We start from the raw sequence: 18,930 nt of genomic DNA on the forward strand, positions 1-18,930 counted from the left end.
TCTTCAAAATTATGTCTTAACAATTGTGAGTTGTTGTAGTGAAAAGTGTTTTCTATCTGTGTAGCATAATTATTTGCCTGTTCTTTTCATTGCAGTTACAAGACCACCATCAACTAACCGGTCTTGCGATGTAAAAGCTGTTGTTCCGTCTTTTAAATACAGACGTCTCTGCAAGAGAAAATACCTTAAGACACACACCGACAAACAGAAATCAATGTTCGCAGTTTGAGGGAAATTTCCCTAATCTATTGAAATCTCGTAGGTAAATTTAGCAGGAAAAGGAAAAAAGAGGATTTTTCAATAAAACGTGAAAAATCCAGGGAAATTCTTGCGCTGACTGATTGACTGATACAAATGCCTAAATTGCTCTTCGTTCATCACAAATAAACCAAATAAACCAATAAATAAATAAACCTTGTGTGTGTGTTCAAAGCAGTATTTCTTCTAGTAAAAATGTTCTGGGGGCATACTTAGTATTCGCAGAGGCACACACAAGGGTGCCGATCCTGAGGGGGGGCCCCAAAGCTGATGTGTGCCCCTTATTGTATTTAAGAATATATAATATTTAGCATAATTTGAATGCAATTTGTCTTAAAAATCCTCATATATGCCTTCTGCATCTGAATGGGCCTCCCCAAATTTACAGAAAAATCGGCGCCTTTGGACACACATTATTTTCACATACTGTTATTCTATTTAGTATAATATTATTATAAGCGTATTATTTTGGACTCCTCCGGGGTCAGTGCCCCACAAAAAAAAAACATGCCTGGAAGAAACATTGCTTCAAAGTAAGATTATTTGTGTTCATTGGTGGCTGGGTGTACAGTGAGTCGCAGAAATTCTTGATGTACAAAGTCCGTGAGTTAGGCAACCCAACTAACGTCTGCCCAAGATTAATTACGCCTGGTAGAGTAGCTAGAAGAGCAACATGAAGTATGCCCCACCTGTTAAAAGAACAAATCGTAAAGAGTGTTTTTGTGCAAGAGTGAGGGGAAACGCTGGCTAACGAAATGACAAAAGGGAGTCTTTGGATACTTGTACTCACAGTAAACAGCACAATACCAGAAAACAATATACAGCATAATACCAACTTAGAAAATTTTGGGTGGGGGCTTTTGGCCCCTAAAACCGTTGTTCCACAAAAAGTAAAAAAGCACGTAGTCGTTTATGTGTAGTATCTACCTGCTAAATTTGATCAAAATCGGAGTGTTACACTTGGGAAGTGTTACATGTAAGTCAATTGGTCTTCCTTCTGTAGAAAATTCCCAGTAACATATCTTCCTCTATAATAAACCATATGCGCTATCACATTCAGAAACCGGATTTACTTTCAGAGTCCAACTCAGATGTCTCGCAGCAAAGACGAGGATGCTAATAATTAAAAAACAAAATCATTCGACATATTTGCTCCTTGGCCTTATATTTGCTTTGAAAATTCTACACCTGTATATCCTTTTATTACAATACATTAGAAAAACATAATTTTAGAGATCCATTCCCGAAGCCCAATTCAAACCAACAACAGTCATAGTGTGTGTTCTTTATCCGAAAGCTTGTATCGGTACGGTTATATCACGATATGAGTTGACTTGATTTTGAGTTTAACGTCCCTTTCACCAGGAGGCTATATATAAGAAGTGAAAAAATTAGAAAACCTGACTATCAGTGATTGTTAGTATTGCGATTTAAATCCATATTGGGAAATAGGAATTTTGTATTTGGAAACATTCTGTAAATTGACAAAATTGTGAATTACACTTGCAACTTTTTATGGAAAACACAAGCATTCTATACCTGTGTATGTCTTCATAGTCCCGGAACGATCAATTATATCGCGAAATAAACAGATCAGGAAAACAAAAAACAACACGTGTTAAATATTTGGAAAGGCTATCCAATGCAACTCCTATCCCCACCTCCTTCGGAGGTACGGGGAGTAACTTTAACATTTTAAATGTGAACCCACATTTCTTATTGCAATTTGGATTCTCCAGAAAAAAATGATAAGTGATTTGACCCAGAATCAAGACAGGCCCTTCACGGATGGCGCTTGAATCGACACACAAAAAAACGAGCAAGAAAACGTTATGAAAATATCGATTATCAGTCCCGTAGTCTGTGGTCAGATGTTAGCTTATCGGAGTCCTGCTTCAGAAGTCTTGAATTCTATTCCCGCGCAAGGCAATGTATTTATTTTGTTTTCCAAATAAAATTTTTATACATTTTAGCTTCAATTAATACTTTATTCAAGTTACACACAATACAAATTTCGATAATTGTTTTGCAAACTAGCTTTATGAAGTGGTACTTAGTAATAGGGTTATTATGATTAGAGGTCATAGGGTTATTTAAAACAAAACAAAACCATTTTTGTTGCAATTTGTATTTTCTTGCAAATTAATAAATTAGGGATAAATACATTATTTTTATCGAAGTTAAAATGTATGAACTTATTATTTGAGTAAAAAAAAAGTACACATAAAATTGTTCCTTTGCGCGCGAATTGAAATTAGGATCTCTGGTACCGCAGGCCAATACGCTAACCGTATGACCACACAGCACGGGCCTGCCAACCCACATTTTCATAGTACTTTGGTTCCCCTCCTTTGCTTATGCAAGTGTTTATTCACGTATTGTGCGTAGCCCCTCCCGGAAACAAAATCCCAAATACGCCACTGTATATTGATATCAGTAGATATATTATGGTTACCACAGTCGTTGTGTAAAACATGTTCTTGGCGCTTCGTGTCTTTATCAGTGGACAGTGTGCGAATTATAAGAGGGATAAGGGGAAATTCCCTTTGGTAATGCTGGATGTATGCTATAACCAGGGGCGTCATTTTAAACGACAGTTGCATGGGAAACTATAACAGTTGTAGCCAAGGCGTCACTTTGGGGAGCAAGAGGGAACAATTACTCACTCCCCACAAGAGTTTGAGGAATACTTATACTTTAATCAATTATATATTAATATACTACTACAAAACATGAAAGTCTTATGTCGGTGCTGTTCTTCCCCCCTCAAGCAAAGTCTCAAATTATGCCTCTGGTTGTAGCTTATATCCAGTATTATCAAAAGGGATTTCCCCCTCATATCCCTCGTAATTCGCACTGTCCACAGATATGGATACGACGCGCCAAGAACATTTTTTTCACAACTGTGGTAACCATAATATATCTAGTGACATCAAAAAACAGTGCCGTATTTAGGATTTTGTTTCGGGGAGGGGCCATGCACAACACGTGAATTAGCACTTACGTTTTTCCTTTTGGGTGCCGACAAATTTTAATGAAATTGTGTATATACGAAATTTATTTCGAGGGGCTTGAGCCCGATAGCCACCCCCTAAGTACGCCACTGTCAATATATTTACGGATACAACTGATTTGAACATTTTTATTGTTATATGCATTATGAACATATGGTGAATAAATATTTTACTTGTAGTTACAAATGGCTACTTTATTAGTTACAAGAAAAATGACTTGAGCGGGACCTTTTACGCGTAAGGTATAGATATTCCTCACTCTGCCTCTTGATAACTTAACGCGTTCTATCATTTATGCGGAGAGTCAGAAACTTAAGAACGGGTTTTCTGGCTATTGCAGTTTGTAATGTTGACACTTTAAATATACTACCTCGCGAAAGGTAGCGCGGAAGTTCATTTAGCAAAGTCTGCTTTCCCCTTGTCAATAACTTGTGTTCCTACCCGATTATACACGTTCTACAGTTATTTCCAGTAACCTTGAACGACACGGACACGAGCACAGACACATCGAGAACATTTAAAATTCCAAAAGTTCTCCAACCGGGAATCGAACCCGGGACCCCGTACACCACAGACGCAGGTGCTAGCCACTAAACCACACAGGGAAGTTATAGGGCCAGCGCGTTTTAGTAGTTCTACTGGAAATGCTCAAGATATGCACTTGTAATGCATTGAGTAATTTATTCGAGAGAGCAAAGCATTTTACATTGAATCCTTGTCCTTGTTTCTTTTTTGTGTTGATTCTTTGTATGTTTCGTATAGCGCATGAAATAAGAAATATATTTTTCGCTACGATGTCCAGAAATACTATTTTAACTGATCATAAAACAGAAATCTGTCTGTGAACTAATATGGGATAATATATGATATTCTATTTTTATACGGAGTTCCTTCGTGGCTAAGCGGTTAGCGTACGCACCTTTGACGTAAGAGACCCGGTTCTATTCCTGGTGTGAGCTCATGTGATTCGGATTCCATGCTAATCAGTAGGTAAACGTCTCATATAGCCTCGCTGCTGAAAGAAACTTTAAACTCAACATTAACTCAACGTTAGTTTTATACCATCAATAGAAGCAAGGGGTAAACGATACTATCCTGCTAAAACCATGCATTTATTTCTTTGGCACATATTTCAAAACATCGGACTATTTGCGACATTAATTATAAAAGCTTTAACAAAAAGAAGCTTTATGAACATTAAGTCGCTTCAAGCGTTCAAATCGCTTTATAAAAATCCAGATTATGAATTACAAAAACTTTTCACATTGTAAGTAAAAATACAAGCATATATTGCTTTTCTCTCTCTCTCTCTTTCTCTCTCTTTTCCCTGTCTCTCTCTCACACACAGTATCTCTCTTTCTCTACATATACACTTGTATATTGCAGTAGGTATCAGGAACATAAATAATTTTCATTTTGGACGTGTGGTTTAAGGTTGGTATTCAAATCAGAAATCTGTTCCCATTAAAACAATGTTAACGTTCCTCATTTTAGCGCCTTCGTATATAAATGATGGAGATTGTGAATAAATGTGACTGAGGTTTGAAATGTGACGAAACGAGTTGATTTTATTATTTCGAGCACTTCAAAACAGAACTTTATATTTGAGGAAATTTTTCCATATATTGAAAAAAAAAAAAAAACGTCCCGCACAGCAGTGGTCGAGCGCCTTGAACACTGAACCACGATTACTACGCGTTAATTGATTCGTTTTTAGTCTGTTTACGTGTATAATATACGCGCAGTATTTGATTAAAAATAAAGGAGTTTTGTATTTTGTTTTTTTAAAAAAATCTGCAATGTTGATAATTTAGTGAATACAATGATATAATGCCCTGCGAGTTGTCAATTACATATTCCTGTATTTTGCCAATCTATTTCACTATAAACAAGCTACTGTTTTGAGCGACAAGAAAGGGCTCTTAGGTGAGCCAGAATAAGTAACGCTTTAGGTGAATGGTTAGCATGGAGATTTCCTACTTTTTCCAGTCGGGGTTCGATTCACGCTCCTTCCCTTACACTTTTTCCTATGTTTCATTTCCAAGGCTGAGCTCCAGTTGGATGCTGCTAAACGAAAATAATCTCCAGTGGAGAAATTCAGTAATGATGTAATCCTGAAAATAAAGGAAGAAAAATGAATGGAGAAAACGAGTTACAGAGTTAATTCTGTTAATGGTTCTATGTTTGATATACGTTCATTTCGTGCATTTTTGAATTGTTGTTAATTGACACCATATTCTCCCCTTTTCTCGTTGTGTCTCAGTCTGTAAATTTTCACAAATACTATACAAATCAGGAACCTTCAGTTATATTTGCGACCTAAGGGGAAATACGCTTAATACGGATAAGTTCTCCAACTCGTTTGTGTTTTATCGAATTTTGCATTTTTAATATTTACAAATAAATTACTGCATACCAATATTTAGCATTCTCAAAAGTCATTTAACGAATAATGAAATCGAGTAAGTTCTTCTTTCGAACTAGTATTACATATCAATCAGTGGCGCCGGAACCAAGAAGCTCAGGCCCTGTTAGATCCCCAAAATTTTCATTGGAGGCTGGGCTCTTCCCCCGAATGATCGTTCCTTGTTTTAATTGATTTGCAGGTAGGACTACTGTTAATAGTTATTATTAATCAATATTGGGGTTATTATTGATCAATATTGGTCCGTCTGTCTTTGAAAGCACGACACTATTTTCCTTTACGTTACTTTGAAACCTACCCTCCCTGTGCGTACACATCTCTATAATCCTGCCTATGAATGCCTGCAGGTGTAGTGTTTTTGGCCTATAGGAACCGCACCACTGACCTCACTTCTGTTATGGACCAATTTTAGAGATGAGTCGTCATTTTTTAATGTCCGCTTCTCCGGTATACTCCGAAGTCTTCAAACCTTTACGAATACAGACACGTTGTTAATCTACAAATAAATTTTCGCTAAGTCATACTGAATACCATAAACGTTTTATGCTATATGTAACCTTTTCTTCCTATCATCCCTCTCACGAGGAATATTTCCTATTGCTTATAAATAAGTATAATCTTATAAAGTTGCAATAGTCTAATATTTGAAATAACAATGACTAATTTGTATTTTTAAGATAAGAAAGAAAGAAACTAGCAAAACACTTGAAAATATATGGCTCGGAATGGAATATATGGAATAAACTTTAGGTTTATATCTCGTATAGACAAGCTATTGAACGGGACGCTAAACCAGAGGCGTCATTTCAAACTTCGCTTGGGGGGTGGTGGGGGGCAAGAGCATCGCTTTCATAAGACTTTCACATTTTGTACTAGTATATTGGTAGACAATCTATTTAATTATATGTATTTCTCAAACTCTTAGGGGGACAATTGCCCCCCTCCTGCCCTCCCTAAATGACGCCCCTGGCGTTAAACTCAAATCTAATCCAATCTTGAATTTTTGTTTGTATATCAGATAATGAAAACCTATTCGTCCCTTTCACTGGCGAATCTATTTACGCCTGTAGAAACATGAAAAATGGACTAATATAAGAAGTTTTTAAAAAAATTGCGATGGCCGGGAATCGAACCCGGGTCAACTGCTTGGAAGGCAACTATGCTCACCACTACACCACCATCGCTCTTCATGCCTCTTTTCTCTACTCTGCTGCAGATAATTTATCTCAAAGATAATCATACAAAGTGTACTCAACCATAATGGAAGTATATCCAACTGCATTCATCTATTCGTTGTATGAATTTTTCGAAGAAGGGTACACGGTATAGGTTTACATACCAGGTAGCGTCTTAACGTTAGTTATTAACTCGTTTATTTCAACCTGATATTAGCATTTAATTAAGAGACTTACTAGAATTAATGTCATTGAGAACTGAAAATTTTCATATGAAACGGCAGAGCAAGGAGGATCAGTGGTAGAGCGCTCACTTGTGCGAGGCGAAGTGAGTGTGGTGGACAACACCTTGTCCGTGAGTTTTCTCGGGAATCTTCCCGTCTCTTTCCACTTTGTCATTCTTCATTAATCTTCGATTTGTTGACCACACACCACTCCACTAAAAGCACTTGCCAATTAAAACTCCCTCAACTTCAACGCCACCGTGTTATTATTATTATTATTATTATTATTATTATTATTATTATTTATTGGACTGTAAAACAGAATGCTAGAATTGGGTCTAGGGAGTGACCGACTGATTAACATACCTTTTTGTCCGTGGTACATGCTAAACAGTTAGTGTATCCAGGCCCGTATCCAGGGGGATCTACGGGAGCCGTCCCCCCCTAAATTTTTGCTGGTCCCCTAAAATTTTCACAGTAGTCTTGCAAATGAACTATAATATGGTGATGAACTATCATATGGTTGGATCTCCCCCCCCCCTACATTTTTGGGCTGGCTACGGGCCTGGTGTACACACGGAAAAGAAAGTATTTCGTATTTTGACAAATTTTTTATTGACAAATTTGACAATTTTGACGTATTTTGACAAATTTTCTTTTGAAAATAACTCGGGAACAAATGAATTAATTTCGATCCTCTGTTGTTATTTTTAGAATAGTTATAATTTGATAGCCTGCCAAAATCGGTACTCTATAGGTTAACTTATTCATGAGTTATTAGAGGAAGAAAATTTCTCAACTGAAGAATACTTTCTTTCGTGACTGTACGAACCTTTGGCGTGGGGGATCCGCGTTCGATTCCCGGCGGAAGTTGATGCAGTTCGGATCCCACGATAAGCTGCAGATCCGCGTCTTATATAAACTCGCTGCTGAAAGGGACGATAAACATCAAATCAAATCAAATTGTATATATGATTATGAGTAGGTTGCCCGCGGGTTTCTAGAAACAAAAGTATAGAAATTTTCGATTTTACTGACAATTGGTGAAATCATTTAATCAAAGAAAAGCTCTCTATTGCAATAGCTATATCTATACATGATAAGATTAACTATACACAAGGGCGCCGATTTCTCTATAAATTTGGGGAGGAGGCATTTAGATGCAGAAGGTATAGTATATATTAGTGCTCTCAACGGGTCGGGTCGGGTCGGGTTGAAGACCGACCCGACCCGACCCGTGACCCGAATTGACTGACCCGACCCGATGACCCGACCCGACCCGACTGACCCGAACCGTGATCCGACCTGATTGACCCGACCCGATAACCCGACCCGATCTGACCCGATTGACCCGACCCGATAACCCGACCCGAGTGACCCGACCCGATAACCCGACCCGAGTTGACCCGATTGACCCGACCCGATAACCCGACCCGAATAACCCGACCTGACCCGACTGACCCGACCCGATAACCCGACCCGAGTGACCCGACCCGAGCTGACCCGACTGACCCGACCCGACAACCCGACCCGAGTTGACCTGACCCGACCCGACCCGTAACCCGACCCGTAACCCGACCCGAGCTGACCCGATCCGAGTCGGGTCGGGTCGGGTCACGGGTCGGGTCGGGTCAACCCGATCCGTTTGAGAGCACTATGGTCACAACACTGGGTGAACACCAAAATGCACTCCCATTGGGAATTGAACCCGGACCACGTGTACCGAAGTCTTACACGTTAACCACTAGCTAGATCAAGCGGGGATTTGTATATGCATCTTAATGAATATTTGGCACTTTTGAGGTTTGGTTATTTCTTTTTATAACTGATACCAATGTCCGACGTGGGAGAAATTTATTTTTATTTTTATTTTATTTATTTATTTATTTTTATTTAATTTTTTTGATTTAGTTCTATGTGACGAAATTTTTCTTCAAGGTCAGTGTTCTCACCTGCTGGGACGGCAGGGCGTCTTCTCGGAAGGCAGTAGCAAGAGTCTCTTGGCGGAGAAAAAAGGAAATCGTTTAACTACAATGATAAGGGTTGAGGAAACAGGAGAACACCTGTGATTTTTTCCAACCCTTCAACTTTCATTCCAAAATAGGTTCTTATGATTCCGGGACCCTACCACTTTGATTTTTCTTTCTCGGTAATTAAAACGTATTTTACAGTATATATAGTTGCACGTAAGAAGATACATAATATGAATTTAAAAATACAGGTTGATATTTAATTATAAAGTACTAATTTTATTTCATCACTTTCAGCCTAACAAATGAAATTCAAACAATTCGCTCCCTAGGTCTTGGTCATCAATACTGCGTCTTATTCTTTGTCTTGCAGTCAAGTCTTGGTCCTGCATTTCGTAGTCTTGGTGATCTTTCATGCTATACAAGAGCCAAGAATGCTCACCTCATCGGTACAAATGAAGACCAAGTGTGATTTTGATTATGGTATTTCATAATATACGGAAAGCTAGAAAATACGCTCATCGCTACTTGGTGATCACCAAAACAAGGCCAAGAGCAAGATTACTATGCAATTCGTCTTGCATATCCAATCTTTATCTTGTTCTTGTATCGATGTCCTTGGGCTTGGTGAAATAAAATGAAATATTCACTTTAAGCAGGGGTGTAGCCAGCAGGTTCGTGTAGGAAGGGCCCGTCGTTTTTGAGGGGGGGCAGCTACAATGTACAAAGCAAAAAATGTGTTGCTGCTAGTGTTTTTCAGGCCTAAAAGAAAGGAAAATTTTGGTTTCCTTCTGGAAAACTAAAAACACTATTTTATCTTATTTATTATTACTATTATTATTATTATTATTATTATTATTATTATTATTATTATTATTATTATTATTATTATTATCCATAAATTATATTCAAGATAGTTTTTATTATGCTTAATCAAGAACTACTGCCCGGGACCAAACGCTATACTTTTGTGCATAACTATAAAAATAACCAGAAAGTTCTGTCCCTTTTCGTGGAGGTCTGTGTTCAATTGGACCTCACACCGTGAGTTGAATGCGAGTGGAGATAAGGCGAACGTCAGTTGTTGGTGTGGGTGTATCCAACATACTACCTGGTTGTGGCAATTCAGATACACAGTGAACTTGCGTAAAGACAGAGGGAACATGGGACATCCACAGAGCGTCATAAGAGCATGTATGCTGAACGAGTTCAAATGGAGGTCAAACGCCGCTGTAGCGGGACAGAAAATATGCCAAGCCTTTGTTGAGGGTGTCGTGACGACGCGGACAGTGCAGCGATGGTTTAACAAGTTTAAGGACGATGACCAAACACCCGAAAACACCACATGCCAGAAGACCAACACATGTACGTACAAAGAGGAACTGGGACTACAATTCAGTGTGTGGAGAAACCATTCGGCAGCACATCCATTAAGTTGGGAAGCACTACAAGTTGGGTCTCACATGTTTTGACTCCGGGCCAGAACGCAACGCGGCAGTTGCATGGGTTTATTTACTGTTTCGGAGCCATTTCTGGACAGGGCGTTGACATGTGATAAAAAGTGGGTCCTATACGAAGCTCCACGGCGCCGTCATCATTGGTTAGCATCCCATGAACCGATTTCAAAACAGCCGAAACCAGCACTGTACCAGAAGAAGGTCCTTCTGTGTGTTTGGTGCATCGTGCATCGGGAACTGCTATCAGCTGGTCAGAGTATCAATGCAACTGTGTAGTGTCAGCAGTTGAGCTGTGCTCAACAAAAACTCAAAACTCTGGAGCCATCACTTCTGAATTGCAAATGTGTCCTCGTTTACGGGACAACGCTAAGTCCCACGTGGCTAGGATGACTCAGGACACCATTCTCCGCCTTGGATGGGAAACAATATTGCAACCACTATATTCCCCGGATATTGCACCGTCCGATTATTACCTGTTCCATTCTTTGGACAATCACCTTAGAGGCCGCCAATTCAAATCCCTAGTAAAAGTCCAAAATGCACCTGATATCTTCTTCGTTTCACGGCCCACCAACTTCTACCGCGATGAATTCCATGGCCTTCAGGAACGTTTTCAGAAGGTCGTCGATGTTGATGGGGACTATTTTTGATCTTCCAGGTTAGGTGACGTATCGATGTTCGAAGGTGGTGGGTGAAAAAGCAACAAAACTTTTCTTGATTACCTTTTTATTTAAATTTAAGACCTTGTATACAGAACTATGTACACAAGATTGATTTTCTTTAAATTTCACTTAATTTCTTTATAGTTTCCTGACAAAAATATTTATTTATTATTCGTGACTAAAAAAAAACAATTATTTTATTACACTGAGTAGAAATAAAAGAGAGCGAATGAAATCCAAACTGAATAAAAACATTGTTTCTTACCAAATTTTCCATTCTCTGTCTTTTAAAATACTTGTTAAAGCATATGAAAATATAATGTATTTACAAATCAGTTTAGTACCTTTGTTTTATGGCTGTATTTATAATATCTTGTTAAAATGTTTGTCTTTAAACTGTCAAATATAAATCGCAGTAAATTGTGTAATCTGCTGTCACAAAAATGTATCCTATTTTTCGATCGGTATGGAAAAACAATATTTCTCCATACTATTTTACCGTATATTATTGTCAATAATTTTGTTACTTTTAAATGAAGGAAGCGAGATAATTTTACTATGATGTTTTTAAAGCTGGTCATTTGGGGGGGGCAGGAAACCATTTGGGGGGCCTGGACCCGATGGCCCCCCCCTTAGCTACACCCCTGAGTTTAAGGTCCCTCGATTCTGCTTCGAGGCTAAGGGATATGGTGACCATGAGAAATGAATGAAATGGTGGAATGAAGAAAGTGGGAGGAAACAGGAGAACCCCGAGAAAACCCACTACACGGCGTTTCTCCACCACAAAGTCTACTTAACACAAGCTGGGATCGAACCATGGACACCGTGCACCAGAGATGAATTCTCTACCACTGAGCTACCGCTGCCCTGCTTGGACTTGGTCGTCCATATCCAATCTTTCTTTTTGCCTTGCTTAAACAACTTCTAGTTTTGTTCTAAATCCAGACTCCATATTGGCGTAGATGTTAATATTACAGTCGATTGGTAAAATCAATCTTCCACATTTAAAAATTAAAATACACACAAGTACAAAAATAAGCATTTACCATAAAAACACTAGCTGCAAGTGTTCAAAATACATTTATGGCTTCTATAAAATCAATTGAAAATTGCTATTTTTAATTACGCAGGTAGTGTAAAACAGCAGTTTTCGACTCCAGCCGAGTTTAAGCTCAACCTAAAATTAGTTGACCAAAGTAAACTGACCCGACTGACCCGACCCGACAACCCGACCCGACTGACCCGACAACCCGACCCGACTGACCCGACCCGATAACCCGACCCGAGTGACCCGACCCGATAACCCGACCCGATTGACCCGACCCGACAACCCGACCCGAATAACCCGACCCGACAACCCGACCCGAGCTGACCCGACTGACCCGACCCGACAACCCGACCCGAGTGACCCGACCCGATAACCCGACCCGAGCTGACCCGACTGACCCGACCCGACAACCCGACCCGAGCTGACCTGACCCGACCCGTAACCCGACCCGAGCTGACCCGACCCGACCCGACCCGTAACCCGACCCGAGCTGACCCGACCCGACTCGGGTCGGGTCGGGTCACGGGTCGGGTCGGGTCAACCCGACCCGTTTGAGAGCACTAGTATATATATATATATATATATATATATATATATATATATATATATATATATATATATATATATATGAGGATTTTAAGACAAATTGCATTCAAATTATGCCAAATATTGTATATTCATAAATACAATAGGGGTCCCGCACGAGCTTTGGGGGCCCGTCCCCTCAGGATCGGCGCCCTTGACTATACATGACAATATTGAAATTAAAACTCTACTGTCGTAAAAGCAGTATCCTGAAAGTGTAAACAGCTAGACTAATCTGTTTCTAAAACATATATGAAAAATTAAATGCTTTTTTTTTTTCTTTCTTTGTCAACTTAAAAGTAATTTGGTTCATTACATGTCATGTTTTCAAATGTGTTATGCAATGAAATATTCATGAGAACTAAGGGGTCCTAACTTTTTATAGATGTGATTGAGTTTTCAAGGCGAGAATTCTTTGCTGGGGATCAAAATAACATATCCGTGTGCATGGGATTTTTCGGGGTTCTCTCGTTTCCTCCCACTTTGTTCATTTCACCATTTCCTTCATTTATCATCATTGCCGTCTCCTTTAGTCTAGCCAGCATAAACGTGGGACGTAAAACTGAAATATTTCATTTTATTTTTTATATCAACGTATTTCCAATTGCAATAAGAGACTTTTCTCCTTTCTTTCAATTCTCTGCAACGTTCGTAAATTCACCGCATAGACTGCTGTGGTTCTCTCACAGAGAACGTACAGTCTGTTTTGTGATCTTTCACGTGTCTTTAAAATAAGAGTGTACAAAATTACCCCGTTATTTTTAATTACTCTATCTCCCAAGTCCAAAACAAAACAAAAACGGACATTTTGTTACTTTTTAAAGAGTACGATACGGACACGGACACATATCTTTACATGCAAACGCAAAATACGGACACAAAGTCCGTAAAAAAAATATGGATCCTAATTATGTATTCCACTCCTTGTTGGATTCCTTCCAGAAAATATTGTCCGCTGACGGAGACAAAATCAAAATATGCACTGGGACATTATTTGCTAAGAGATGAGTCTTGCATAAAAATGATATGTAATGTAATTTAATTTATCTCAGCTCCAGGGCGATGGTTGGTTAATTCCGGGGGCTCTGTCCCCCATCTCCTCCCGTCTGAAAGAAAAACTGATTTCCAGTGTGGGCAATATGCATCATCATATAAGTATTTTCTTTATTTTTTAGTTTAATGTCGCACGATTATACCCTTCCAGCTAAAGGAGACGATGATTAAGGTAAGTGCATGATGATGGAATAATTGGTGGAATGAGAATGCGGGAGGCAACGGGGGTAACCCAAGAAAACTCGAGGACACGATGTTGTCCACCACGAACTTATTTGGCCGGGGATCGAACAAGGACTCCATGCACAAGAGGTAAAACACTTTGCCAGTGAGCCACCGAACCTCCGACCTTCATCATGTCAATGGGATTTAAAATGTAGATATGTAAGAAAAAGCTAGTGCAGCTGATAGGGGTGTAAATAAGGGCCCCGCAGACCCCGCATTGCGGGGAGGCTCAAGCCATCAGGGGCCCCCAAATCGTGAAGTGGAACGTAGAGAAGGGGCCCCGCTCCACGCTGTCTGCGGGAGGGCCCCCAAGTCTTTAGTTACGCCACTGGCAGCTGGTATGAATTTGTATGAGACAGATAGATAAGACTGCACGTAAGGCATTAATGGAATAGAATTTTTAAATTCTTTTAAAAAGTTTAATTGAAAGAATTTCACTTAATTTCTATTCGAGTTTTGAATTATGAAAAAATAGGAATAGAAAAAGTAATGATAAAAAGTGCGATGGCCGGGAATCGAACCCGGGTCAACTGCTTGGAAGGCAACTATGCTCACCACTACACCACCATCGCCTCTTGATCGTTTGATATCTCCGCTGAAGATACAGTACATGGAACGTGAAAATCGTTATCGTGACCGAGAACGTTAGGAAGCATTCAGTCGTGGCGGAAGTGTATCCAACTGTATAAACTTAAGTGTATCGTCAGAAGAGAACTGTAGACATTGTCCTCTTAAGATAAACATATAGGGCCTTATGCAGAGTCGTTCTGAAGCGTGATTAGTGGAACATTAAAGCGTTCGACTAACATAAGTTGCCTGCAGTAGTCAGGCCTTTAGTATGACTCTAATCATACTTCAAAACGACTCTGCAGAAGGCCTATACCTACTCTCAATGTTCTGATTATTGTTTGTTATGGAGAGACACGTATTGAAGGAAAAGTTGACATTTATTATGGTTAATATCTCTACATAAACAAGAAGGGCCTTATGCAGAGTTGTTTTGACATTAGCGTCATACTAAAGGCCTGTCAACTGCAGGAAACAAACGTTAGTCAAACTCTTTAGTATGGCAGTAATCACGCGTCAGAATGACTCTGCATAAGGCCCGAAGTCTTTACTGATTGAGTTGCTTAAGTTAAATGCTTGAAATTTGGACAGTATACAGTGGTGTATTTAGGGTGGCTATCAGGCTGAATCCTCTCCCGAAATAAATTCGTTAGTTTTTCGCATTCAACAATAATCCTTCTTACCAAGGGCGCCCATGTTGTGGTTTCCAAGGGGGGCAAATATAAGCGAGGTTTCAAATATAGTTTCAAATTTTGCTATAACTAATGTAAAACTTCTATTGGGCTTTCGATATTCCCAAGTACGATTTCCTCTTAGGGGGGGGGGCGAGCGCCCCACCTTGCCCCCCCTGATGGTCGCCCTTGCTTCTTATCATACTGACTTTCCATTGTCTTATGATCTTCGTTCAGAGATAATATTATATTTGTCAAATTTCATTCCATGTAAAAAGTGCGTTCTTTTCTTGTCTTCCCTTTGTCCATTCTACTCTTCTGTTTCTTTTTCTTAGTTGTTAATTTCTTTCGTTTCTTATATCATATACTTTCGACCGTTGCTAGTTAGAGTCGTTTTTACATATGATTAGCGCCCTACTAAAGGCATGACTACTGCAGGAAAGATACATTAGTCGAACTCTTTAGCATGGCACTAATCACGCGTCAAAACGACTCTGCATAAGGCCCTTGGTGTTTAGACTTTTTCTTCAAAACAATTAAACAGATGTTTCAACATTGCCTGATACTTAATCTGGAAGAAGAAAAAAATGTGTGGAAATGGTTAACTAAGATTTCGTACGAGGCATGGGGTCCCAGGTTCAAACCCTGCTCCCGCCAAGTGAACTTTGTCGTGGACAAACACCGTGTGCGTGGGTTTTCTCGAGGATCTCCCGTTTCCTCCCACTTTCTTCATTCTACCATTTCATTCATTTCTCACCATTACCGTCTCCTTTAGCCTAGCTGGCATATCCGTGGGACGTAAAACTCAAAAATGTCATTTCATTTCAATTTTGTACACCAACGTTGCGCAAGTTAACCACTAGACTAGCGAAAAAGGGATAGAGCTTCCTTATGACTATATAGTTGCCATATGTATTTTCGGCACAGGAGATCACGGTTCGATTCCTGGTAGAAGTTCATCCCACGTTAAGTTGCAGATTCACGTCTCATATAGCCTTAGTACTGAAAGGGGGCCTCAATTCAAATCAAAGCACCAGACAGAGCTAGAAACTCATACGCTAACCATTAATTGAGAACAATAATAATTTATTCTTCTATATTAGCATTTTTACTAACAAACAAGTTCGAGAATTTAGTTAAAACATATGTTGTTGTCTTGGAAGAGGATAAGTTTTCCACTTTCCTACTTTTCTATGCTACATTTAACTTGTAACAGTTGGACACACTGCTGGCATGATTAATGTTTTCTTACATAGGCCTACTTCATTTCGCGAAGAATAATGAGTTTTAAGTTATAGGTATCTTTCCGCAGAAAGGTAGTAAGTAAGGAGCGATGGTGGTGTAGTGGTGAGCATAGTTGCCTTCCAAGCAGTTGACCCGGGTTCGATTCCCGGCCATCGCAGACTAGTTTTTTAAAAATAATTTTTGATAATAAATTGTTTATTATCGTCAGATTTCAAGATTGAATCCCACACACAGCCGTTGTGAACAAAATTTTGCTGTGATTTCACCACCCGAATACTAGTATAATATCCTTGAATATGTACCCGGGCTGCACTTCTCCATAATTAAATGTAGAGTGTGTGCCTTTGATCCGACAGGTCTCTGGTTCGATTCCCGATGGGGAAAGCATTCGACGCACTCTAAAAAATTCAGATTCCACTTTAAACTGTCAAGTTTCGTCGTATATAACCTTGCTGCAGAAGAAAAAAGACACAAACTCAAATAAATGAAACAAAGCATAAGGTTTTAAGATAAATATACATGTAAATAGATTTCTATGCTATTGAACAAATTAAACTCCCTAGCTGCATACATAAACAGACAAACTTTATCTCTATCTTTAAACTACATTTAATATATTATTATATACTATTAGATATATTACTGTATTATTAATATATCTAAGGCTGTGCAATATCCTAATTTGGTTATCGAATACTGATATCGAGGAAATATTGTAACTATAAAGGTAACCAAGAAAGTTCTGTCGCTTTTTCATCGATATGTCACCGAAGACGTATCTGAAACATTAAAAATGGTCCCCATCAGCATCAACGACCTTCTGCCAACGTGGATTCCATCGCGGTAGAACTTCGTGGGCAGTAAAGTGAAGAAGGTATGAAGTGCATTTTGCACCTCTACTAGGGATTTGAACTGGCGTCCTCGAAGGTGATTGTCCAAGAAATGGAACAGGTGAAAATCGGACGGTGTAATGACCGGGGAGTATGACGGATGCAATAGTTTTTCATCCAAGGCGTAGAATGGTATCCCGGTCATTTTAGCCACGTGGCTTAGCGTCGTCCTGTAACAGAGTTTTGAGTTTTTCTTGAACACTGGTCAACTGCTGACAGTACATAGTTGCATTGATGGTCTGACCAGCTGGTAGCAGTTCCCGATGCATGATGACGCGAGCAGTCCACCAAACACACAGAAGGACTTTCTTCTGGTGCAGTGCTGGGTTTGTCTGTTTCGAAACAGGTTCATGGGATGCTAACCAATAATGACTGCGCCGTGGAGCTTCGTACAGGACCTCGTACAGGACCCTCTTCTCTTCACATGTCAATAACCTGTCTAAAAATGGCTCCCTCCTCAGACGAGAGGGCAAAGAAACACAGGTGTCTGCTCGCGTTGCTTCCTGGCCCGGAGTCAAATCATGTGGGACCCAACTTGTAGTGCTTCTCGAGTTGGTAGAGGTGCTGCCGAATGGTTTCTCCACTCACACTGAATTGTAGTCCTATTTCCTCACATGTCTGGCCACTCTTCGCCTGAATTGTTGACTGAAGATCTTCATTATGTATATGTGTTGGTCTTCCGGCGCGTGGTGCGTCTTCGAGTGTTTCGTCACCATCCTTATATTAAGCTTGTTAAACCACCGTTGAACTGTCCACCTAGTCACGACACCCTCAACACAAGGCCTTGCATATCTTCCGCTCCGCTGCAGCGGCGTTTGACCCCAGTTTGAACTCGTACAACATACACGCCCTTATGACATTATGTGGAGGTCACATGTTCACTCTATCCTTACACAAGTTCACGGTGTAACTGAACTGCCACAACCAGGTAATATATTGGATATACCCACACCAACAACTGACCTTCGCCTTATCTCCATCGCATTCAACCGTGAGGGCCAACTGAACACAGACCTCCACAAAAGATGACAAAATTTTCTTGGTTACCTTTATAAATCAATATATTGGAAATATCAAAATAGAAATATTAAATATTGAAAATCTAAATTGAAATTATCAACAATTCCGAAATAATATTACTTAATATTACTGATGTATTGATCTTTTAATACATTAAAATATCAATTGAGATTTTGATATATCGATTGCGATATATCGAAATATCTCCCCCCCATGATAGTTTCTATAAACTGTAGACACCGATATACGTTTAAGTAACTTTTTTCCATAGCTAATAGAATGAACAGTACGCCGCCACATATCAATTTTCTTCCTTCCTTTTGGTTTTTGCAACTCGCTACGCACTTACTAAAAGTCTTGCTTTTGAAATTCCAATAACACGATTCTAATTTTCTCGACCTGTTACGAACAAAACGTTACTGCAATATCTCCCGTTTGCCC

The 18,930-nt window shown here is 39.5% G+C and overlaps 3 non-coding genes across 3 annotated transcripts; 1 reads left to right on the forward strand and 2 right to left on the reverse strand.

Moving 5' to 3' along the window:
- Positions 1–6,809: 6,809 nt before the first annotated feature.
- TRNAG-UCC (transfer RNA glycine (anticodon UCC)) lies at positions 6,810–6,881 on the reverse strand. Its single transcript has one exon. It is a non-coding gene; the product is annotated as a tRNA-Gly (tRNA).
- A 7,715-nt stretch (positions 6,882–14,596) lies between these two features.
- On the reverse strand, positions 14,597–14,668 carry TRNAG-UCC (transfer RNA glycine (anticodon UCC)). The gene has a single exon. It is a non-coding gene; the product is annotated as a tRNA-Gly (tRNA).
- A 1,996-nt stretch (positions 14,669–16,664) lies between these two features.
- On the forward strand, positions 16,665–16,736 carry TRNAG-UCC (transfer RNA glycine (anticodon UCC)). The gene has a single exon. It is a non-coding gene; the product is annotated as a tRNA-Gly (tRNA).
- Positions 16,737–18,930: the final 2,194 nt, after the last annotated feature.

The sequence above is a fragment of the Thermobia domestica genome, chromosome 14 (genome assembly GCF_964235325.1).
Source record: "Thermobia domestica chromosome 14, izTheDome1.hap1.1, whole genome shotgun sequence".
Lineage (NCBI taxonomy): Eukaryota > Metazoa > Arthropoda > Insecta > Zygentoma > Lepismatidae > Thermobia > Thermobia domestica.